Source organism: Ambystoma mexicanum, chromosome 6q, assembly GCF_040938575.1.
Source record: "Ambystoma mexicanum isolate Mex_15411 chromosome 6q, UKY_AmexF1_1, whole genome shotgun sequence".
NCBI classification, from domain to species: Eukaryota; Metazoa; Chordata; class Amphibia; order Caudata; family Ambystomatidae; genus Ambystoma; species Ambystoma mexicanum.
The window spans coordinates 517,310,060-517,335,992 of record NC_090937.1 but is presented as its reverse complement, the minus strand read 5'-3'; the positions used below and the strand labels follow the sequence as shown (position 1 = coordinate 517,335,992).

Genomic DNA, 25,933 nt, shown 5'->3' with positions numbered 1-25,933 from the left:
AGGGGAACTGTTGGCTATCAGGCTTAGGACAAGCACGGGCTGGGAAGGCTTCAGGTGGCCCTGGGAGGCGAGGAGAGGATTTCGCTATACACAGATTATCTTCTGTTATATATGGGCAACCCGTCGGTACCCTGTCCTGAGGTGACAAAGATATTAAGCGTGTATCAGGGCACCAGTGGCTTTAGGGTCAACTGGCAGAAGTCGGTCTCTTCCCCATACAAGATGGGGTTGCGGCGCTCCCACAGACCTTCCCTTACCATATATTCACGACAGGCTTACCTTACCTGGGAATTCAGTTGCGGGAACATATTTGGATTGGCAAACCTGTTTCCTCACTAACTGCCCCTTCTCCTCCACCACCTAACTATCTACCTGCCCCGTCCCCCAGGGCTCTATTCAATTGCCATGGTGAATCAATATCTATCTCGCCCCTCTTGCACACCTGATCTCCTACTCTCCTTATGTTCAGTGTTACACTGATGACACACAAATTTGCTTCAAACTTCCCTCTACTACCTCCTCTTCCTCCTCTCTCCTCCCTGATTGGCTTTCCACTATCCAGGCATTGTGTGCAGATAATGTCCTCTGTCTTAATGCCAGTAAGATAGAGATCCTTCCTATCAGCAGACCTTAACCTGTTTCACTTGGGCCCTCTACGCTCACCAACCCGTGAGGCCAAAAACTTCTGGGTCATCTTCGACTCCTCACTGTCCCTCACCCCTCACATCTTGGACCTTGCCAAGAAGGCCCACTTGCAGCTTCACCTCCCTAGAGTCATTCTCCCCTTCCTCATCTTTCCCCAAAAGCTCAATGTTTCCAGAGTTCTGGTCCTTTCTAGGCTGGACTACTGCAACAGCCTCTTCCTCAATCTCCCCTTTCCTCTCTACGCCCACTTCAGCTAATCCACAATAGGGCTGCAAGACTTATTTTTGGCCTCAAGCCCAGGGACAGTATCTCTCCAGCCCTAGGATGTCTCCACCGGCTCCCCGTGGCCACAAGGATCAGATTCAAGACCCTCTGCATCATCCACAAGACTTTCTGGGGCCTGGGACCACTCTATCTCCAACTTTCTCTCCCTAAATACCTCCCTGCTAGAGCCCTACTCTCCTCTATATCCAACTCTCTGCTTGTCAAATGCTTCTCCAAGCAGAGATTGAGTGGCAGGCCTCTCTCTTCGGTTGGTGCCTCTCTTTGAAATAGCCTCCCTTCCTCTCTCAGACTTGAACCAGATATCCTTAAGATCCAGAAACCTCGCAAAACTCTGGTGCGACTTGACTTTGTGACGTTGTGACATGAGACACAGAGATACAGAGTTGTTGGGATGCATAGACTTGGGCATGTCCTTTCCTCGGACCGTCCACGAGATCCAAGGAGCTACAGCTTGCAGCCTGAGCAATCATACAGAGGAAAATGAGGCATGGGAAACAGTGAATTCCCGGCTCAAGTGTTCTGTCTGTTTTGTGCTGGACTTGGTGGACGCTGCTAATATATGTGCTGGCAGTAAGTGCGGTGCAGTCCTTGCGCTGGCTCCTTCATTCATTTGACATATTTTATTTTTAGTGTCTGATGCTGATTTAAAGCCCTTTTGTGGTCAGGTTGATTGAGGAAATGAACAAAGCAACTAAAGCCTCATAACTGTAGCGCATATTCTTGCGTGTTATTATTTGTTATGGCTATACCAGCTTTTCAGGATTTTTTTTTCAGAATGCTGTTACAAGATTTTTTTTTTCATGCTTTAGAATTGACTGCAGGCAAACACTGCCTTTGAACTCCTACTCTCATTTTCAGCACCTTGGGGTGACTGCAGCCCAAGTGTTTTGATTCAAAAAGGATCACATGCTTACCGACATTTCAGCCCTTGCTTCTCAAAGTCTTCTGCAGTTAATACATTTTGCTTTTTGTTGTCATACTTGCTCCAACAGTACATTTCGGTATGCGAATTGGAAGGATTGTATACAATACTTGGAGGCTTCCCATGTTTCCCGCGCCTCCTGTGCTGCTGTTTGGGAGTATTACATACTGGATGAAGATTCTGCAGTTACAAGTTCATATGGCTCCGTGCTCGGTGCTTACAACTTGCAATCTTCTTTGGGGCGCACTATGCTGGCCTAGCAATGGTAAGCTTGCTACTCTCCTTCCCCTCTCTGCAGCTGTCCGATCGAGTGGTGACTGCGTGTGATTTTTCCCCTTTGAGCCACTCATTTTGATTTGAATGGTCCTTTCTACTTTTACAGTTGACTTTGCTAGGATCTTGGTTTGCTTGTGTTGTGTGGTCTTTGTGCTGGGGAGACAGTGACTTGCTGTAGACACGCACTGTTCTCTTCTTTTTCTGCAGCCTGTGCCTACTTTTTTTTTTGGAGGAGAAATCTTTCCCATCTAAATCATGTGTCTCTGCATGGAGCAACGTGAGGGGTCAGCGTGTTGAGTTTCCTCTGGTTGGCGCTTCCTGGTCCATGTACATTCTAATGGGGGACTAGGAGTGCTCTCCACGCTGGTGTGATCATATCGGAAACTCTGTGCCCAGCACACATAGGTGACTGCTCCTGTTAGGCTTGTCTTGAGTGCTTGTAGGGTCCCTCCCAACCTCCTTTAACTTTGTTATGGCATCTCCGAAGAAACATTGTTATGAGCTGCGCAGTGTTGCTTCTTCTAGAAGGCCTTGTGTTCGGGACGCTCTCACAGAGAAGCAGAAACATTCTGCCTCTCAGTCCGTTCATAGGGGCAAAAGGGGCAAAGCGGCTCCCGGAGGTGTAGGGCAGCCAGAGATTACTATTTTCTTTGATAAACCTTGGGCAGTATCCACTAGGGAGCAGCATTTCCCAGTACTTAAGGAAACCCTTGTGGAAATTGGACACCAAGATGGGAGGCCCACAGACCAAATGGAGTACTTAGGCAATTCTAACACCATTGATAACTATGGGCCTCATCTGAACCTATGCTTGTCCATAAAAAGGAACTCTCTGGGCCCTTCCAGTAAAAAGCATAGTGAGGATTTGCCTACTAATCGCTCTGCCTCCCCGGATTTGGAGAAATATATGTCCTCCTCTGATGACACCAGCTCGGATAGTGAAGACGGAGAGGGTGTTCAGCCTATGGTTGCTGGTGGGTGCAAGTCTGCTTCTTTTTCTACTTCTGTTCTTTTCCAGCATATTGAGGCTAAGGTAGATTATTTGTTTCAGCTATGTTCTAGTCTAACAATGGGTCGGACTGACATTAGGAATAGTGTGTGTTAGCTGTTAACCTAAGTGAGCTGCATTTCTACCATCGGAGACCAGGCAATTCAGGTCCCTACTGGGGATAAAACTAATCATCAGGGCGGGCGGGATCATGAGCAGTTCAATTTCCCCCACAAAATGTTATTTCTATTCAATATTATACTTTGCATATTACTGCTTCGACAGAGGATCAAGCCTTGGATGTGTGGAATCCTCTATGCTGGATAGTCCTTTGTCTAGCTCGAGGAGCCTGCCAAAGGCCCCCGGTGAAACAGCCTTCATTCTATATTCAGGAACAACTCAAGATTGCTAGTAAGAAAACTGCAACGCCTCACAGGAAAATCCATCTTCCTAAAGGTAGCGACCATGACTGCCCCACCCTCTTGCCCCTGCAGTGGGCCGTTATACCATCACTAAAAAAGGTGGGGTGGCACAGTACGGCAAGACCTTTTGCATGGTCCTCTGGACAAATGGTTAGGGGAAACCCGTTCACGGGTGACCAAACTTCTGTCTACCCTTACCAAGCAGGTTGGGTTCTACTGCGCAGGTGAATCTTCAGGACATCACTCTAGACAATGTTTTGTCAAAAACTTCTCAGAAAGGGAGTATAGTGAGACAGGATTTGCTTCCTCCGAGTCTTCAATGGGCTGTGAGGAGTTATCACTTTTAACATCACTGTTTGATTCCTCAAGACTGGGGACTAAAGTTGCTACGGGACCTCGACCTCCTGGGCCTCAGGTGATGGAGGGCTATGTTTGTCTTGGGTCTAAAGACAATACACACATATACAATCACGATAACTGGATTGCTCATGTGAAGGATACTAGGAATGCCAGATATGCCTTTGTTACTTCCCAGCCTGACCCTGCATGCTACCCTGGTTTGAAATATCTAAAAATTGTGGAGTGATCATATAGGGGTGATAGTCCCTTTTTAAATCGGACCTGCTTACTGAATTTACTTCATAAAATTACTGCCGTCACCATGATTACAACCAAGGATATTGAGGGGCTGGAGCTACCGTTTTTTAACAGTGTTTTGAACTGGGTATTGGCTGCTTTTGTTTCACCACAGGTGGTTGAATCCATATGCAAGTTTTTGGGGACTCTCTTTCAAATGAGTTTTGATATTCATATTTTTTGTTTATCTCAAAACCCGGCTCCCGGCCCTGACACTCGAGTTAAGACATCTTTTGCCAGGAGATACGAGGAAGTATGTCCCTCCGAGTATGGACGACTGGAGGAAAGCATGAAGGGCTCTTGGTTTGTTCCTCCTTATCAGCCCCCATGTTGAAATCTGGATACTAGTAGAAACGCCATTTTTAAGGTCATGTCCTTGAATTCAAGAGGCCATCATTCTTTTATGCATAATAGGTACGTAATAGACTTTATGATGCTTAATGATATTTTTCTACTCCAGGAGACATGGCTTACTACTAGTTTTGATTTGTATGGATACCCCATGCTCTTTCTCTGGTCATTGACCACTAAGGCTGGCTGCCTGACGTGTGGTTTATGTTTGGGTGTTAAAACTCTTTATGCAGCTAAAGATTTTCGAATGGTGGGAAGGAAGGAATACTTACTTTGTGTTTAAATTGTTGTGCTGCCTTTCGAGGGGGGGCATTTGTTAATAATTACCATATATGAACCTCCTGGTGGCTTGCAGACTAAGGGGCTGAAGGAGGCTCTGACTAGTGTCCTTCGACATTGCCTCTCATGGCATCCAAAGGGTGGAGTTTTGGTGGCTGGGGATTTTAATGTTGACTGTTATGATCATGGGCGGAATAGATTTACCAGTAGAGGGGCTAACAAAACTAAGCTTTGCATTCTGGGATGTGATTGGCGAGCCCTGTTGGCCAAATTTGACATACTGGTTCAGCATTTGATATTGAAAGATGGACTATATACATGGTCAAATGGTAACCATTATAGTTCCCTGGACTTCATGTTTGTGAATGCAGAATATTTCCATCATTGTCAGTTATGCCAGTCCCCATGAATTACCATGCAATTTTTAATCTAGCCTTAAAGTCCTTCAAGTGTGTTGATGTCCAGCAGTTACTATGTAACCCTACAGTTAGTAATCAGGGTAACATATTACATTGGACGATGAGTCTTATTCAAGCATTAAATAAGAAATTGTCTGGACAGGAGGCAGAGGGGGCCCTGATTCTGCCCATTAATTAATGGCAGTTAGATACCTTGGTTGCCAGGTACTGCCCTTTACTCGATAGGCCTCTTATCACTGGTTGTGGTGCCAAAAGACAAGGAACTTCATACTATGTTATAATAGCCAGTAAGAAGAGAGAGTTGAGGGTGGCCATTCACTTGGTTAAAAGACATATTAATCTAAGTCTTGTAGCAAAAAAACAAGAATTGTATGTCTTAAAATATCAATATAAGGGCGGGCTCAGAAATTGTCGCTATAGCAAGGCCAGTTCCGCTTGGATGACTGTGTATAGACTCATCCAAGAACAAGACACAAATACATGTTGGCACTTAATTCACTCCAATCTGGCTGAGGAGGGGGTTCCGGAGGTTTGTTCTTTTGATCAGTACGGTTGGGAGGCTTTTATTTGGGATAATTACTGGCTCCCTTAGGAACTCCCTAAAATGCTGGCCTGTAGGCCTATGATTAATACGCTGGTGGGGAAGTTGGTCAAGGATTAAGATTGTTCCTTGATTATTGATCAATTGGCCGCCTCTTTGTTTGCAGGCCCTGAAGGTTTATGTAACATCATATTCAAGAGGGCTCCTGAGTTTTGGTCGGTGGTTTTACGTCAACTATTTTTATATATTTGCGAAACAGGTTCCATCCCTAGGACATGGCAGCAGTCTGTCCATATCCCCATCCTCAAGAAGGGTTCCCAGCATTTGCCTGAGAATTACAGGCTATGCTGGATAGTGCCTCAAAAATGTTTGCTAAGATGTTGCATGAGGCTCTTCTGAAATGGGCCAATAATTGTGCCCTGCATGATATAACTCAGACTGGTTTCAGGAATAACTGTTCAACAAGTAATCCTTTGTGGGGTTTTCTTACCCTAATTTCTGATACACTACTCATTCCAGACCAGGCGTTGTATATGTGCTTTGTAGACTACAGTTCGGCCTTTGATAGTGTTTTACAGGGGGGACTTTGGTCTACGCTGGAGAACTGGGGCATAGGTGATTCCATCCTGTCTAAAGTTGCTGCACCTAGGTATTGAGGTACAGATTCGCCTAGCACAATCTGTCATTTTAGGGGTCCCCTATTTCTACCAATAGAGGCCTGAAGCAGGGCTTTGTGCTAGTTCCTACTTTATATAATGTTTATGTCTATGTTTTCATAGAATCCTTATGATCCTTAAACACTTTTCCCCCCAGGTTTGGTGGTGAAATAATAGACTCCCTCGTCCATGCAAACAATAGAGTCATTTTTGATCTTACTGCAATAGGTCTGCAATATTCTATTGAGACTTTGCCTGCTAATGCGACTGATCATGGTCTCAAGGTGAACATTTCCAAGACTAAAATGATGACCATCGGGAAGCAAGCATATGGCTCTCCCAATTTTGTCTGGAAATAGCCTGTGAGTCATTGGAACAATTGGGAGAATACAAATATTTGTTTATGACTGTTTGAGGAACTAAAGATCAGTCTTATATAGGATATGTAGTCTGTAAAAAGGCATGGCATAAATGGCTTGATTTTAGGAGCATTAACAATAGACTGGTGGGGGTTCAATTGAGGCCAAACTGATGACATATAAACAATCTATTGTCCCTGCAATTATGTACTCTTTGGAGGTACCCCCGGAAAGCGCTGTTTGATGGCTGGAACAATGTGAGGCGAAGATTCTGTGTTCTTTGTTAGGCTCACCCTGCTCGGTACCCGTGCAGGCTGTCAGGTTGGAGCTTGGCTTGCAGTCTTTGACCTCACTTTGGAAACTTGACGCTTGTCGACTTTGGGCAAAAATCACACTTGAAGTAAATAGTGAGGCCAACCTTTTGAAACACTCGTTTATACATATACGGAGGGTTTCTCGGAGTACCTGATATCATGGGTTGGTAAAGGTAGTTACAATTGACTTTTTGGACATTGGTTTAAGTACTATTCCCTGCTCAATGATTGATTATTATCTGGCTAAAATTGATTGAAGATAGGACACAAGTCTTTGACCATGCCCAATCTACTGATTTACTTGCTTAACACCCCAGATATGTACAATACACTCATCAGGGTCTATCTGGGAGTAGCCCACAGAGTTACCTGACCAAATTGTGTTTCCCTGGTTTGGTGCAATTCATATTACAATTCAGGTTTAATATTCTTCAAGTGCTGTCTTACACTGGGGCCTGGACGGGTATACCCCACGAACATAGAACCTGCAGGCTTTGTAGTGTTAGGGAGAATTCTCTCTTTAGGCTGAATTTCCTAACCTAGTGAGTCCTCCAGCAGCTTTGCTGGATTTCTGGAGTTTGTTTTTTTCTCCTGCCAAGAGTGAGACTCTTTTTTCTCCCACTCTTGGACATGATTTATGGTGTTCCTTTGACTGCTAATGTGTTTTATGGGCTATGGGGTCCTTTACTCCATAGGGTCTCATATGTTTTTTTCTATGTGTGTTACACAGCACCCTCCGTGCAGTAACACAGGGGTGTCATAGTGACACCCCACCATAGACTCCATACCCTGGGGCTGACTACTGTCTCCCAGGGCATGTAAAGTCACCATTGGCTTTACTAGTCCCAAATTATTAATAGAAACCAGTACAAACCATCATATTGTGGACGTACTGGTTGGGGCAATTCGATTGGCCCCGGGTCTGTTAGTCGAGGGGGCACATCTCCATCCCCCCTGATCGAGTTTTGGCTGGTGGCAGTGGATACTACTTTTTATATTCGACCGCAAATATATTCCTATGGGATTTTCCCATTGTTCGAGGCTACCAACTTTAATTATTTAATTCTCATAGCCTCGAACATACCGCCGGTTTATTTATTTAATATTAATTCGCCGGTTGGTATTTTTTGCCAGGACTGGATTCTAAAATGGCGTTTGTGTTCCCTTCTGTGACTCCAACCCAAGTCGAGCCCTTTGTTCCACTTTTTGGCGGGCTTCTCCACAGAAGCCCCCAAAATTGGTGCCACTCTGTCTGGGTACCACAGGGGGTGTGGGAGGGGGTTTAGACACCCTGGACTGAGTTACCTTGGTAACTCAAATCACACTCTTGTGTGATTGGCCCAAGTGGTGAGCCGGCCGGCTCACCACTTAGCATGTTTGATTGACAGCTAGGCTGAGTGAATGGGGGTTTTCTGCATAAAAGCAGGGCTTTGGGGACTGGAACTTCAGAAGTCGCCGCAGGACCTGAGAAACTGGCGAGGGAGAAGCTGAGCTGACCTACCATGACGACACCACCGGTGGAGCCCTGCGGAACTGACTCACCACTTCCCGACGACAGAGAAGATCTCTCAGCTGGAGAGGCTTCTTCCCCTGACTGGTGGGCACAACCAGTTTACCTTCGTCTCTTCGCACCACAGACCGGCTTGTGGTCAAATTGCTCGTGCCAAGCACCCCAGCAACCGGATAGCCACTTACCACTGGACCGCAAACTAAAGGACCGTTCCTTTTAACTGAGAACTCTGCGGCTGGTTTCTTCCCTGGCAGTGCAACAGACTCCTGTCTTCCTCCCCGACGAGATCCTCTCTTCCCCCGGACGAAGCACTGACTTTCATCCGCTGCAAGGAACAACTGCCCCCGCTGGAGTATTCTCACCACTTTAAGGTACCGTGTCCGCCAGGCCTCCCTTTCTAAAGATTGCTACAAGGTAATAATAACCCCTTAACCTTCTGGAGTGGGCTGGCCGCCTTGACCTTCTAACTGGTCCCTTTCTTTGGTCCAACTCCTTTTTGAACCGTTACAAGACTTTTGTGCACTGCTACCGTGTTACCTTGGACACATTTCGTTTTGATCCCCTTAAAGTGAATCCGGCCTACTGAACTCTAAACTCACGGTTTTACTTTGCCGTCCTCTCTTGTTGTGTTCTTACAAAAGTGTTGGGATCTGTTTCAATGTATACTCTGTTTTTCTCTACCTTTTAAAACAAATTATTAGAGTGCCATCTGCGTTAAGCGCTCACCGCTGTCTGAAAATAAGTGGGGTTTTACTTAAGACTTGTCTAATATTCTTCTAAGGGAGTGTATATCTTTTAGTGACCGTGTTTTTGAATTGCTTACTATTAGTGCCTGTGTGTTTTTCTAGATGTGGTTTTAAATAAATAATTATATCTCTTTTACACCAAGCTCTGATCAGTGTTTACTTGTTCTATTGTGTTCTTTTGACCTAATGTGAATACTCTGTATACTGCCTAACTCTTCTTGAGGGAAGTCTGACTGCTCAGCCACAGCTACCAAGTGAATCTGTGTGGTGCAGACTGCTACCAAGTGGGTTTACTGCCAAACACCTGTAGTCTTACATCTTTTGCAGTGGTCCCAGAGGGAACTGCACAGGTTTCTGCCTAACATGTGGTAATGCAATGGAGACCACTGGGCATGTCTTGACCCAGTGACCGTTTTCAAAGACATGATGAACTATTTGTTTGCGTACCTCCCTACCTAGATTTTGACTTCCATACATACTGTAATATAGAGCCTGGAATTGCGCAGACATTAAAAATATATTGTCATTATTATTCTGTTTACAATTTTTTACTTTTTTAACATCTTCTGTTTGTGGGACATTGCTATCCTACAAAAATATTCACGCCCCTTTTCCACCTATCTCAAATGAATTTTTGGGAAAATGGTAAAACGTGTGTTTCTCTATTTTTGAAGAAGAATGTAAATACCAATTTTCACATCTGTAACATTTTCGTTTTTTAAAATACAGGTATCCCCTTTTTACCCTCTTAGGGATGGAATTTCTGAAAATCGTTCCTTAGTGGGTGCCTACTTCATAAAAAAAATGTACCTTCAAAAGGACCAGTTCCTGGGTTAAATGGTTTGAGTTTGGCGTTGATCAGTCTGTCATTCAGTCAGTCATGACTTCTTATATATATATATAGATATATATATATATAGATGAATGGGTCCAAAAAGAAAGGAATATATCCATATCCTTCCTGTTGTTATCAATTCTACTTTCTCTGCATCAGTGAGTGACCAGTGTCTGTACCCACATCTATGGGTTTTAACTTTCATAAGGCAGGAACCACACCCCTTAAAGGTATCATTGTTCTAATCTAATTGGTCAATGTATGAGACTGAACAGAGTTCCAATAAAGAAATTGCTAGTATTGTTAGTAAGATATACCACTTTTACATTCTATAGGTGAAGGATACTACTATTGGATACAGTTTAACTGATGGCTCCTCCTAAATCCATCCAACTAAAATGTTACAGTCCATTCTACTTCTTTATTGGTTGGAACTATGCTATGGTAGCCAGCCTGGTGGCTAAGGCTCTAATTGGTTAGTAGATTTCACATCCGACTGTGGGCACTTTAATTTGATGCCAGGGTGCATGGTGAGGAAGGAGTAATGAACAGCCTGTATGGAACAGCCTGTATGATTCAGTTTGAAGAAGGTACTCCCTTCTCATTCTCAGGCGTGAGATTTTATCTGAAAATTTGTTTGTGGCCTTGGCATCGTCCCTGTATTTGGGTGGACCAAGGAAATAAGGAAATAACAGGTGCACTGTCTAGTTGATCCAGAAATAAGTGATCACTGTTGTGATCATGTAGTAAAGGACCAGTATTGAGAATTCATTTTCATATATTTATTGAGTTTACGTTCTATTGTAACTCGTGAGCTGCACTATGTCTTTATTGATCAAGAGGTTGCTTTTCACGGTAGCTATTTGCACCTGGTGAACAAGGCTATCTGTACTTTCTGACTGCTAGCAATAGAAACTAATTAACTTTATAGTTGCAGGCTGTGTGCTTCTGGAGAATGTTATCTAGTGTGGTTTTGATTCCCTGCAGGGACCCCCTGGCTTCTTATTGGACAGCACAAGGCTTGGGATTATGTGGAAAACAGTTTGATGTTAGGATTCAGTACCTCTGAATAAAGGCCTTTCACAGTTGTCTCGAAAATGGGGGTACTTTGATTCAATCCCTGCCATATTAATGTTCTTTGTGTCTTGTAAATTGCATGCCATCATTGATTATTCCCTGCCCATCAATACTTCAACCTGTACATAACTATGCCCATATCTTTGCTACGTGTGTAATTCTGTGTATACTGCAACCTTTCCCTAACTTGTGATTGTACTCTACTTCTCACCCTACTTGTGTGGTGCAAACAATTCTTCTCTTTATGGTGGTTGCATTGTCACTAATGTTTAAAATGGCTGTCTACATGTCACTTGTCAGCTTGTACATGCATTCCCCTCTGCAAACAGCATGGGGCACGTCCAAACCTTAAGTTGATTTTATATGCATCATCACACTCCCCCTTCTGGTCAATTTATTGACCAGATACTCTTTTTTTGTCCTCTTCTTAGGTCTACGTTCAGGGATTGTGATGAATCAGTAATGAGTCCTCCCAGAAACCTGGTCTGGGACCCTCCTCTTGTGGCCAGGGAAAGGCAGACAAGTACTGATCCTGACCCTTGGGGTGATGTAGTGCGGGGGATCATATGGGGTAACAGATCAGAGAGACTGGAAAGCCCCTTTGTTTAACTTTCCCCATAATCCAACACTGTTCATGTCTGTTTTCCAAACTGCAGAAGTTGAAAGAACTAACTTTAATAATGGGGACTACAAGACCCACAATCCGAGAAGTACTTGGATGAGGAAGAGGACTGTTGAGGCACGTGGTGGCTGTAGTCAGGCAATTAAGCCAAACAGCCCATACCTGAAGGAACCTGAGAGGCCTTAATAGACCCCCTCAGGTGCAGGAAATTAGAAAAATTGGAAGGAGCTGGAACTATGACTGGAATGTGAGCTGTAGCAGTACTAGCAGAAGGAAGAAGGCACACAGCTGGCAAACCAAGCAGAAGTGGGAGAACAAGAGAGACCTGCTTGTTCTAAGAGGGTCCTGTGCCCCAAAATTCTGAAGTTCAGAGTTTGAACAGTGTACGACGTGCAGGAGAGCTGTCTTTCTCCATGTGAGCCTTATTGCCACAGTGGGCGAGCTGCTGACTTGCAGGACACCGAAGCAAGAAGCAATTGTCAAGCCGTGGGTCTCGGGAGCGAGCAGAGCCCACAAAACTTGTGGAATACCAGAGACAACTTTTCAGAGGGAGGGTTTGGGCCCCCAGTGAGCCAGAAGCACTAGAAGGTGTGGCAGAGCAAGTGTCCAAGAAGCCAGTGAGTGAAGCACAGAATTCAAACACATTGCTCGAGCATTGCCAGCAAAAGTGTCAAGCTCCCTGTTAACTCACATAAGACTTTAAGCAAGTAGAAGTTGTTTGTTGCATCTAAAATACCTCGGAAAATGGAAATGTAGCACTTGCATATAAAGTGAAAGGTCTTTTTGTTTGCGTGAGAAGGTAATGTTACTCAAACCCATTGTTCCATTAAGACTGTTACTGCTTGAAGGAGTGGTCAAGTGCCCCTTATTGAGCAGAGGGAAATCTGCTAAGACCATTACCGAGTACCTAACCTTGACAATACAATAGTTACAAGCTTTAACTACATTCAAAAATGGTTGTGTGTGTCTAATTGTGATTCCCAAAGATAGCCTGAACATATCCTTTACCTTCATAAGGGAATACAATTATATACCAATTTTTAAAACTTTGAAAACCATATCAAGAGCTGGTTGGGTGTTCCTAATTCTGATTTTCAAATAAACACTGAATTCTATTCTTTATTCTTACATGGCATACCTTTCATTTAAAGAAGATTAAATTGTATAACTGTTGAAGAAGAAGACAGCATTACCCAAGCCAAGAGTCTCCACATGTTCACACGGAAACCAACCTGACACAAGTGTGTAAGTTTTACCTGAAGCTAACAGAGTGTTACCAAGTCTTCTGGGTAATTAAATTGACTGACAACTGGCCAAATGTTGGGGAAGGGAAACCGGCTGCTTGTAAAGACTATTTTGAAGTTGACGCAACCTGTAGTGCCAGAGACTGTGGAAGACAGAGGGAAATGAGTCTCAAAGACAAACTCAGGATGTTATTGTGACAGACAATAGAGGCAAAGAGGCTGCCCCTTTCAAGACAGTTATTCATAGGAGGAGTACTTTGTCTACTTAATGTTGTTGAAGTACTTTGCGGTACTAGCTCCCTCGCTCTGGACCTCTTTGTCAATGGTTCTATGCAATACTCCAGATTACCTCCAATTTGGAAGAACCTAAAGTCTCATTTGTTTTCATTTCTGTTCTGGATCTGTCCTCACCTGTCTGATAAGCGCCTTGATGCCTCTTCTGGTCTTTGATTGCACTCTACAAATTACCATACAATACAATACAATACAAGTACATCTTGTCAAAGTCTGTCTAAAAGTACAAATCACTGAAGCTCTGGTAGTAGTCCAAAGTACTGAAGCGGTGGTGGCATATCTGGTTTGCAGTGGATGCAATAGTGTAGTAGTCCAAACACAGATGAGTACTGTGAGAAAAAGGTGACTGTTCTCATAGTGAATTAAGTAGAAATGTATTTGGTAAAGTTGAAGCAGCAGTGTTACGAAGGTAAGCTAGAGGAAGTGTGGCATAGAGAGATGTGGTGTGATTCCAGCGCTGTACCAGTTATATTTAAATTACGATTAGCAACAGATGAAAGCAGATTGTGGGTCGCCTGCCCAGCTCTCCACAGTAACAAATTGTAGTTTCAAAAGAAAGAGTTGCTTCCACACAGCGCACTTGATAACAAGAGTCACTGCATAAACTACAAATATTTAATTGGTTTCAGAAACAGCTTGACACGTGTTTCAAGCTGTAAAGCTCTTCCTCTGAGTCTGAAGACAACATATACAACATTAATAGTTATTCTAGCATAAATGATATACAATATGATCCAATCCAAATAAAAGGGCACACATAATGGGTTGTTAGTCATTAGTCATGACGTACCATTTGTATACATGAGAGAAAAGCAAAGTAATGATATTCCATCATTTGTACAACATAACATCAAAATAGGCCATCCATCCATGTCATGAGTGCAAATACCAAAGAGTAAAAATATATACCAGTCTTCAGTTGTGTGTAGCACATTGCAGATAATATGACGACACAGGATGGAATAATTCAGAATAATAATAAAAAAGAGAAAAAAGAGAGAATTCCTGTTAAGGATAGTCCTAGGTGGTTCAACATGTGTGCTCACAAAATATGCACGAAAGCCACATTTTAAAGTATTAATGCCTGAAAATGTTAACCTTTTGAATCTTTGTCAATCGCTTCTGGCTCTAAGTCGGAGTAGAAAAGTGAAAATGTATATAGTCAAATTTGAAAATTAGATTAATAAGCAATACATGCATTGGAAGTGGCTGTATGATATTAATGCCACTTACCAGATTGTTATTATTCATTTCTCTGAATTTCCACTCAAAATACAATTCTCCACTGTAATTAAGGAGATTTAATTTCAGCAACAAATAAATACGGGCACTCTATTAGAAATAATCAGTCGTTAATAATTAATTAACTGTCTCCACGTACCTATATTAAACCGCAATTGCAAGAATCAAGTAACTGCCATATATTGGTGGTTGTAACCATACATCAGATATCCCAAATCAATTTGTCCATCCGCGTATTCAACATAGACGAAAAGAGCCAAAAAGAGAGATAAGAGAAAGCGTGCTTGATTAGAATAAGTACCTCATTCCATAAACAATCAAGATCACATGTCTGTAGTCATTGCCCCACTGCAACAAGTTACTCTGGGGCACTACCAGTGCTGGTGCATGCAACACTGTTAGTGAGCATATACCACCCCTATCGGTGGGAGATGCATATAACCCTTTGTAACACAGGCCCAATAGCAGCACATTAGTTCAGTTGTGCTTACTTTCATACCTGGCAAATCAATGATGCAACTGCATCCTTCATTCTCTCCTACCTTCACTGTGCCATGTTTTCTGAAATACAAGGAGACATTTACCATTTTTATTACGTCCTTTGGACCGCTTTCATCCTTTATCCAAGTCAGCAAATTGGATGTTTTGGTCCATTCATCAATACATCAATTATTGCCAGGTATCCTAACTCCCTCCCATACTCTTATCAGGGCTTCTACACTAAATACCATCATTCCTTAAACCATCCTTCAGGATGATAAACTTCCCCTATTATGTCCAGTTGTGGTCTATCCCAACAGCAGGGTATTTATTTCCCGTGTGATTATGTGCAATTCAACAGTGGATGTTCGGTCATTGTTACCTCACCTTTGCGTGATCCTGATAATGTATATTGCATGACCATTTCTTTTGCGCCTTTCGTTTTTGTTTGTTAAATAAATATATCTTCATAAGGCAAGTCTGCTTTTGTAACCCATGTTATATAAGTCATTCTGCTCTGAAATTGTCCTCACATTGCAAGAGAGAGCACACAACATAGTTCTCATTTGAATGCTCTCTCCCCATCTTTGTAATATGCTTTTTTGACAGATTGTTCATTTTTTCATCATACATTTCAAAATACTGCCTCAAGAAGTGTTCTTCATAAGTCACACCTCCCCTAACTCTTATTATTTCTCCACTCATGTTAGCAGCTACAGTGATGCTATCATTGCTATAAAAAAATACATGGATCTCAGGTGTGACATCACTTGCCACGTTGCTGGTCAGCTCTCGCTCTCACCCTCATCTGTGGTCAGTCAGCTCTTCTACTCCTTCTGGTCTCTATTCATCTGACAGGAAGCCCGTTCCTGTACATTTCTCCACATCACCTATATGCACCCACACTTGTTTGCCTCGCACTTTTACAGAGGAAGATGTTGCATACTGGACACAATATGGGCCCTCAAATCTAGGTGTATGCCACTTGCAGACTAAGTTCTGCACATACATCAGGTGATGAGGGAATAGTTTAATGAGTTGCATTCCAGAATTGACATCTACTATTTCCTCTCTGTTTACCAGTGTCTACATCTGCGCCACCCTGCTGCACCTGAATTTGTCTAGAAATAAATTTCAAACATTTAGCCCGGGCAGTTAGATCGTCATGTATCACATTTTCTCTACATCCGATTGAGCATGCGAGGGAAGAGCAATGGGGGTGAGGTGCATTCCTCTGCCTTTCACTATTTCATGGCACTTAAGGGGCTGGCCTGAGCCTGTCAGAGTGTGTAAAGCAAAGAGAGCCAAGGGATGGCAGTGCAACCAACTTCATATAAAGTGCACTGTTTAGACGCTCCACAATGTCATTGGCCTGGGGATATAGGCAGAAAAAAGATTGTGCTTAATGCCAAGCAAGGATGTTATTTCAGAAAATAGTTAATTTGCGAAGTGTGATCTGTTACCTGATCATACCACTTCACACACTCCCCATCAAGGAAAAACCTCAGATATGTGGAACTTAGCTGCCAAACTGGTGTCTGCATCAGTACATGGTCTTGCTTCTATCCAGCATGAAAAGTGGCATGCAACTACAATGATGTATCGATATCCATTACAACTTTGGAGCCTATCAACATAGTCTATAGGCATATTCCAAAATGGGCCTGTAGTATGGGGTATTGCTCCTCTCCCATTCCCAAAGCATGTGCAGTGGTATATTTATGACATGTTGAGCAGTTTATAATAAATTTCACGTTTTCATGCTGGTTAGCAATGAACCATTCTTTGGAAATGGTTGCTGAAAGATATTCCTGTGTGGTGTGTGATGGGTAGTGCCACTGCTCTAATGCTACTGCAAGTAACTTGAGAGGAATTTCATGCTTTCTGTACTGTCTTGTCACCACACCAGGTCAGTGGGGGACAATGAACACCTACTCGTCATCTACACTTTGTGTGTATCTGGTGGTGCACGTCCCTGTAGCTCTTTTAATTGTGTCAATGGTAATGCAATTTAGCTCCCTCTCATCATCATGTTGCGCTCCGTTTTTTAGGTGGTATATGTTATTTCTAGAATTTATGAAAAATATGCTGCCCTTTTTACATCTGTGTCTGCTACTTAATTGCCACAAGAAATCAAATCTGTGTCATTAGTATGGGCTGCACACTTCACCACGGCAGCTGCCGCTGGGTATGCCTGCACCTGGATCAGGCTTTCTAATAATGCAGCATGCTGTACTGGTGTGCCATCTGCATGCTGAAAACCCCTCCTTTTCTACTGTGACAGACCTGAAAGTACTGTGGATGTCACATAGGCTGAATCTGAATATATCATCAATACCCAGTCCTCATATTGTTTGAATGCAATTGTCATTGCCACTAACTCTGCCAGCTGTGCTGAAAAATGTCTTGGTACACTCGCACTTTGCACTACCTCACAATCTCACCTTCTTTTTTTTTACCACTGATTGGGCCAAATGCCTCAATCCCGTGTTCTGATCTATTATTGATGACCCATCAAAGAAGACAACTTCTCCCCTTTCTAGTGTGATCTCCTTAATCTGGGGGATGTCACTGTACACTGTATGTAACAATCATGGACCCAATCTCCTTCCTTCACAGGTTAAGCGATAAATGTTGCAGGGTTCACTGTGCAGCACCTAACAATTTTAATCGGTGGCTTGTAAAACATAACCTCAAATCAAGGTGCCCACTGTGTGGTGAGCATGGACTTTGGCTTCTCAAAAATGGCAAAAAGGGCATGTTCCCTGTACATTGTGATGGAGCAGCCCATTGTTAATGTGGAACACTTTTTTATTGCAAAAGTAGCTGCCGCTAACACACCACATGGTTAATGTCATCTCATCACCAGATCCAGAATCCCATTATAATATGCAAATTGTTTGTGTCCAATTGAAGTCTTTTGTGTGAGGACAGCTGTCATCACACACCCATTTGAATGGGAGAACAGGTACAATTCTTCTTTTTAGTCTAGTATTCACAACACAGCAGCTGTACTTATTGCTTTTCTCAGTTCGTCAAATGCATCTATCCTTTTGCCTGTCCACACTATGGTACTGTTTTCTTTCTGTGCGTCTTTTAGTCCTTATGTCAGGCACTGAACATATGTGCTGTAATCAAAGACCCAAATATGGCAGTAATTACATGGCCCCAAATATTGCTGCATTTCTTTCACTGTCTCTGGTCTGGGCATAATACTTAATGGCTCTGCCCTTTCAAGTGTAACCTTTCTCCCTGATTTCAATATTAACTAGCCCAAATAAAGTACTTCTTCCCGACCATATTGTAATTTCTCCTTATCCCCTTTTTTATCCATTTTGAGACAACGCGGTCAATAACATCACTGAGTCTGTCTTGAACTCGTCTTTTGTGGAGCTACACACTACCAGGTCATATTTGGATTGTATGATGGTACTGGGGTCTGCCGGTTACTCAAATCCATTTGCAGAACCCTATTAAACACACTACAGTATTCACAGTACCCCTGTGGGAGTCCTGTGTGTTGTAGTCTGGTCAATCTATAGTTAAATGCTGTCAAATCTGTGAGTCCTCGTGTAAAGGGACGGAAAATAAAGTGTTCTTCAAATCAATTACAATGCGTGGCGTAGGTGGTATGTTATTCAAAATGGTTGTGGGATTGGGCACAACTGGAAATTCTGCTTCCCCGATGTTATTTAGAGGGATTGTGTTCACAGAGTACATCGCTATATTACATGGGGATTCAGATGGTACTATTATCCCTTGTTTCATCAGGACAACAATAGTTCCATAGAGGCCTTTGTCTGCCTCTTTGGATATTGGGTACTGTTTTACTCAGGGTAAAATTGTTCCTTTGTTCAACTTTATTTTCACTGCTCCAATCCCTTTCAATAATCCTACTTCATAGGGACTGTTAGTCCATAATTCACTTAGTATTTCTTGTGAAAAGGATAGTACCTTTTAAAATAATGATATTATCAGGGGTGTACCTGCAACTGGTATGGAATGCAGATGTCAAAAATAACTCCATCATATGTGTCATTATCATCAAATAAATGATCATCTGTCATGTCACTTAGTCGCTGTGCTGTGTCGAGTGATATCACTGTGCGCCAACTTACACCTTTGTCATCCACCCTATGTAATACCACTCTGTCCTCTCACAGCATTGATGCTGCTAGCTTTATCGTAATAACCTCTCCTTCTGCTACATCTGTGGAGACCACGGCCATGAATAAAAACTCTGCAAGCAAGTGTAACTATGTGTCTTTAATCTGCGGGAGCCATAATAACAACTTCTGTACTGCGTAAAAGAATACTTCTACAGTCAATTGCGCTCCTCTCAGTTCTGTTTAGTCATAACATTCTTGCATAAATTCCTTTGCATGTACATATGAATACCTGGTGTCAAACTTATTATTCCTTCCTGAGTAAATAAAATGGTCATATTCAGTTTGCTCATCAAGTCCCTCCGCAATATGCTCACATGTCTTTCTGGAATACAAATCGTGCATCAAATATATGTTCACCTACGCTTATGGGCAGTTTTTCTGTAAATGGAAACTTTTTCATAGCCACAGAGAATCCATGTCTGTCCATCACATGTTCTGACATTGGAAAACTCCCTTCTTTGACACAAGATTGTGTTGCCCCAGGGTCTACTAAAAAGGAAAATGTTGTGTCTCCCATTTCAACCACCACCCAGGGATCCTGGGTCAGGAGTTACTGATAATACTGGACATATCAAGCCGATCTGTGGGCTTTCCTATTACGGCTACATGGTCATCTCTCCCCCGTTCAATGATTCACTGTGACTCCCGCTACTCTGTGAACCAGTGTTTGCAGTAATATGTTCCTGTTTTACAGTCCCAAATGCTGCGTTTGCATTTGTAATGTGTTTGATGGCTGTTGTTGTGTTTGTGGGATATTGATACTTGTGGATGTTGCTGCAACATCTGCTATTGTGGCTGTATTGCATTATTTGTTGTGCCTGCAGTTGCACATAACCTTTTGGAAATTATTGTTGTTGTGTAAAATGAAATGTACCGGGTACTTGCTGCAATTGTGGTATGGCATAAGTGCTGTATGCTGAGGGAATACAGGCCCCCCTCTCGGGTAATTCTTCCACATGCCCAACATTGTCTCCCAAATCCTCCAGGAACCCCACATCATGGCCTTATGCCATCAAATCCTCCTTCAAATCCAGTGCCAACCCCATACCCTCTTCCTCTAAGCACATACCCCCTCCCACTGGGGTAATAATTACTTTCCTCTCTCCATGCAAAATATCAGCAAAATATCGGCTGGTACCTGTCTGTAGACCTTTCATCCCATGATGCTTTCCCCCAACTTTCTTTCATGATCATTGCCCCCTCTACCAATATAATTGACAATTTCTTTTTCATCAATTTCACTTCCTCCCTCTGAATTTCTTCAATGTTATTCCCTCCTCCTGTTTCATTTGTCAAAAATTGTATTTTGCCATGGTTGTGCCTCAATCCCAACTTCTTTCATAGAGTGTTATTACATGTCTTCAGGTAGACCCTGACATAAGGTAGGATAAATAACAGGTACATGTTTATCCCAGTTCGCCACTTCAACTGTATCTCCAATATATGTGTGGCTGGGTCCTCATTTTCCCCATTTTGCATGTCATAATCACTCTCATGTCTGATGTGTCTGGAAATTGTACTCTTAATGCCCTCCAAATGTCTACTCAGCAATTTTAAAGGGTGACCCATCATGCATGGTATTTTGGGCTGTCAACCCAGGGTACCTTGGCCTTTTCCATATATCCTCTGATTGTTCCCCAATATGTAAGCAAATCCCCCATATACCAACGTTGTTCCTAATGTTGGCTTTTCCAACTCATAAATCCACTTGCCTTCTCCTGCTGTGAATGATGGGAATTTAGTCATTAAGTTGTCTATTTCTATTTGTGGCTGTTGTATATACTCAGCCAGCCCCCTTCCTTTCTGGAACAAAGGTAGTTACTTCATTATTGCCTTTCATACGGGCGCAACTACACCCTTCTTTACTTTAACTGTTATCGCTACGCAATTTGCTCTACGGCCTGAAAAGTTCTTTAATCTGTTAGTAAACATATGCTGTTTCCTTCCTGAATTTACAGGGAGATGCTCTGGGAATGATGGACCCCTTCATAACTCACTTGGCCTCATTACATGGACGGCGGTAACCATGGTGCTATTAGTGCAATGGTTGCCGCCGGTATTTTACCGATTCCGCCTTGGTGAATGGGGGAATTACCGCCCCATTCCAAGGTTGGCGGAGTGATAATTCCCCATTCACCAAGGCCCTTCCCCATTCCCATTTGAGCCCCCATAGGGCTCAATGGGAATGGGGAAGGAGCAAATAGCGGTACCGTTATTTGCTCTGAAGTCCCTCAGCGGGTCCCTTCCTTAATGTGTGGCCTGGCCACATGGTAAAGACGGGACCCGCTGAGGGACCTCGTAGTATGGTGCTAAGGGATTACCGGCACCGGTGCCCTTACCGGTGCCGGTAATCCCTTAGCGCCTTCCGTGTAATGAGGCCCACTATCCCACAGATATATTAGTGGATAATCTTCTGGTGTTCCTTGCACAAATAATTGAGGTGCCTGTGTCGCCTATTCATCTCCCTCTTCTGCTTCCCAATTTTCTTCCTCTCCCTCACTTTCTTCTGTCAACCTATTGCAAACACTTCCAAGACCTTCCATTATGTACACTCCTCTTTCTATTTCCCCATTACATCGCTGCTAATGCTGTCATAAACCTCCCTTGTTTTCTTTTCTATTTCCCTGTCCTCTGTCCCCTTCTGCTAATGTTAGCGTTAATCTCCACCATGTACTTGCATCTCCTCTTGTCTTGCACATTCTCTCTTTTCAATGCTTTTACATTGTCATTTCCAGTGATTGCCCCATCTATGTTAAATACTATTTGCCCTCCCATCCATTTGTCTGGGGTAATTACTGTTTTTTGTCCTGCTTTCCCATACCTTGCACCATTTTCAATTCTTCTTTCGCTTCTTCCAACTGCGCTTCCACAGTGTGCAGAACATCACTTTCGGCTTGTAATGCTAATGCGCTTCTTGTATCCCCCTTTATTCCTTGTATGCTAACATCATCATGTTCCTCTGTTCCTTTAGGATTTGAATAACCTGTTACTGCTTACAACAGGTATAACCATGGCACAGTTGAAAGCAAAATGCCTTGTTCATTACAGGGAGGTCGCAGTTGGTTGCACACACCCTTTAATGGACGAGTTATGTGTATACTCTTTTTTAACCTGCTCCTCTTCCACAAACATTTTCCATAGCTCAAGTTTGCTTAATTTATTTTGCAATGTTTTCCCTTTGTATGTGACATGTATGTACATATGTATTTACTTCATCAAGCTATTCAAATGTGTCCCTTCTTGAGGCCAATGCTGAAACATTTTCCTGGATTTCACTGAGCAAACTACTTACCATAGCATAGTGCTAACCAATGAAATAGTAGAATGGAGTGTAACATTTTAGTAGGAGGCATTTAAGTGGAGCCAGGGACATCATTTGGGGGTTATCAGAGGTCGCAAATACGACCTCTGAGGTCTCCCTTGCGACCTTTGTGGTCTCCCTTGCGACCTCTAACCAAAAAAAATTAAAAAAAATATATATATTTTTTTTGCAATGCAATGCAAGCACTATGTGGATCTTTAATTCTGGAGTGGCTCGCTTTCTTGTTCAGTTCAGGCCCCTTAAAAAAGAAGAAAAATAAGAACAGGAGTGCCACTTTCAGCACTGACCCTAAATAAGAAAGAATAGGAATGCCAAAAAATGTGTCTTTCTGGAATTCTATAAAATAATTGCTAGACTCATTAAAGGTTAATTTCAGGCACACTTCAGGGGGTGTGTCACTGATTTAGTCTGTTCTTAAATGGCTCAACTCAGCCATTCAATCTTCTGGGGTTGATAAATGGGTACCAACACAGGTAGGGTGATATTGGGTGTATATTTCTTCTATATAAAGCGCTTAAGCGTAAGTGCTATATAATAACACATCATTATCATTTGGCCATGGACGTCTGCTTGCATTCACAGTAATTTGGTCCTATGGGCCTATACACACTGGGCCTCATTACACGGACGGCGGCAACCATGGCGCTATTAGCGCCATGGTTGCCGCCGGTATTTTACAGAGTCTGCCATGGTGAATGGCGGAATTACTGCCCTATTCCAAGGTGTGTGGGGGCGGTAATTCCCCATTCACCATGGCCCTTCACCATTCCCATTTTTGCCCCCATAGGGCTCAATGGGAATGGGGAAGGCGGTAATTACGATACTGCAAAATGCGGTACCGTAATTACCTCCTAGGTCCCTTTGCGGGTCCCGTCCTTAACAGCTGGTAAAACCAGCCGTTAAGGTAGGGTCCCACGAAGGGACCTCGTAGTAAGGCAGTAAGGGTTTACCGGCACTGGTACCCTTACCGGTACCGGTAAACCCTTACCGCCATCGGTGTAATGAGGCCCACTGATCTTAACGATACATATGGCAATCCATTCTTGTATGAAATGTACATCACATTATAGTGATATCATAACCATATTTTTTGTAGTGTACAATGGTATGTGATGCCACTTCCTGTTTTGTCAACGGCTGAAAGGTTGTGTTCCATCGCTTCCCGCGATATCACTTCGGGGTGGGGTCAAATGACATCACTTCCAGTGATGTCATCAGAGGTCAAGGGTCGTGTGATGTCACTTCCGCTACCCCTGGCATTGTGGTGAAATGACATCCCTGGGTGGAGCCATCAGTTAAAGGATATCCAATAGTAGTAACGTTCGCCTATAAAAAGTATGTGTTGCATCTTACTAACCAATAGAACACATGAATACAAGTGTTTTCTTATCACTAACCATGACGCCATTTATGAAATGTTTCGTATTTAAAAGCTTGTGTTTTGTGTTTTAACGATTGAGAATGCTTTTTTGTGTTTTCCTGGTCGTTCCTGTTTGAATAAAGCTGGGGGTTCTCGTGTACATGTAGATGCTTGATTTTCTTGCATTTGTTTTTTATATTGATTATCGATTGGGACCACACTGACAAGGCTCTCCAGCATGGAATTAGGACATATAAATCACAACCATGCACCATTTCTTTGCAAAACTATCCACATTTACCTGGTTTGCATAATTAACTCAATTTAATAAAAAGCAGTTTTGTAGTTAGCGGATAGGGCTTTTCAAGCTAAACATTTAAAAAATATTAAGTCTCTATGACGATCCCTCCACGAGTTATAAGCAAAATAATATTCCCAATGGAATGCCATTGGTCCTTTATTTTCTTGTTTATAGAATATTACATGGCATCTTTAGTTAATCTGCCCAGTAACAAAACATTTGTTTTCCCATACTGTTAGTTCTAGCTGTAGCATTTTATGACTCCTGTGAATGATGTTGTCATGGCGAAAATTCTCTATAGTTAAGATGACACGGTTTTAATTGACTTCAGTCCCACCTCCATGATCTGGCTGCCACTGAGATCAGACATCCAGTCTTCCTAGAAGTGAAGTTTCCTCCACAACTAGAGATGAGGAATTTGATTAATTGATAGGAGACCACTACTGACCGCTGCTCAGAATAAATTAATTCCATATTTAAGGATTTTAGCCCAAGCTCAGAGACAGATATAAGTTGTAAATGGGTGCCTTGTATTTTTATTGAAGGGACTGAATCCGGTGAAGCAACTCTAGGCACAACCATAAGGTTTTATCGTTCTTTTTCCAAAGCTTTGAGTTTCATTTCTTTTATTGGAAAGCAACACTCATGTCGTGTGGCTTGTTGGGTGTGGTCAGCGAGATGTCACTTTGCTTTATATTACACAAGTTCCCAAATGCAGCCTTGAAAAGTCCTTATATTCTTCATGTTGCACTTTTCACCTAACAACAACATTATAACTTTCTCTTTGCAATCAAATCTCTATCAAAGGTCCATTGTTGCAACCGCTGTAGGTTTCAAAATAATGATTCCTAATCCTGTAAAGCCAGGGTGCTATTGAAGTATGGATTTGGAGAGCACATTTCACCATATTTACGAGTGCTACATTGGCTTCCGGTGGAGAAACAGATCAAGATGAAGACTCTTTGGATGGTGTATCCCTGCCTAGTATGGCCAATCACCTGATTTCATCACCACCAAACTTTGACAGTATGTACCCAGCAGATGTATGAGCTTTGCTTCTGCCAGCTTGCTAGCTTTGCCTAAATTCAGATGGGTTAAATGGAGTGGCCAGTCATTCTCGGAACAAGCGGCTCAGCTTTTGAACTTGCTTCCAGAGGATCTACGAGGGAATGAAAATCATCTATATTTCCGCCATAAATTGAAGATGTTGTTTCCAGTATGAACTGAAGTTTCGTGAGGGGTTGGTGGTAGGAGTTGTCTGTCTCTATTCTCTTGGTTTTGGTCACTTTGTGCCCACTGTTTTAACACCACAATACAACTTAACAATCATACCATACAAAAAGAAAGCAAACACCAGCATGCCTGCTTATTGTGTCTCTGATATGAAATGATATGCTTTTCATCCAAGATTGGACTGTTTTCATTCTCCATTTTTAATACAAATTGCTAGATACTTTCTGGTAACTTGGTAATATTTATCTCAAACCTTGTCAGTTACTTAGAACATACATTCAGATTGTAGACATTGCACATTTCCTCACATCTGTGTTTTTCAGATGGTGTGTGGAGGCTGCAGTTTATATGCTTCTTATTAAAAATGGGGCGTTTATATTTGGTATAGTTGTCCTTACATCTTAC

General features: G+C 42.6%; 1 long non-coding RNA gene across 1 annotated transcript in view; it reads left to right on the top strand.

Annotated features, from left to right (window-relative positions):
- Positions 1–25,654, top strand: part of LOC138516141 (uncharacterized) — a 34,286-nt gene extending 8,632 nt beyond the window's left edge. The window contains exon 3 of the long non-coding RNA XR_011282232.1: positions 25,103–25,654. This is a non-coding gene — a long non-coding RNA (uncharacterized lncRNA). The remainder of the gene's footprint in view (positions 1–25,102) is intronic.
- The last annotated feature ends 279 nt before the right edge of the window (positions 25,655–25,933 follow it).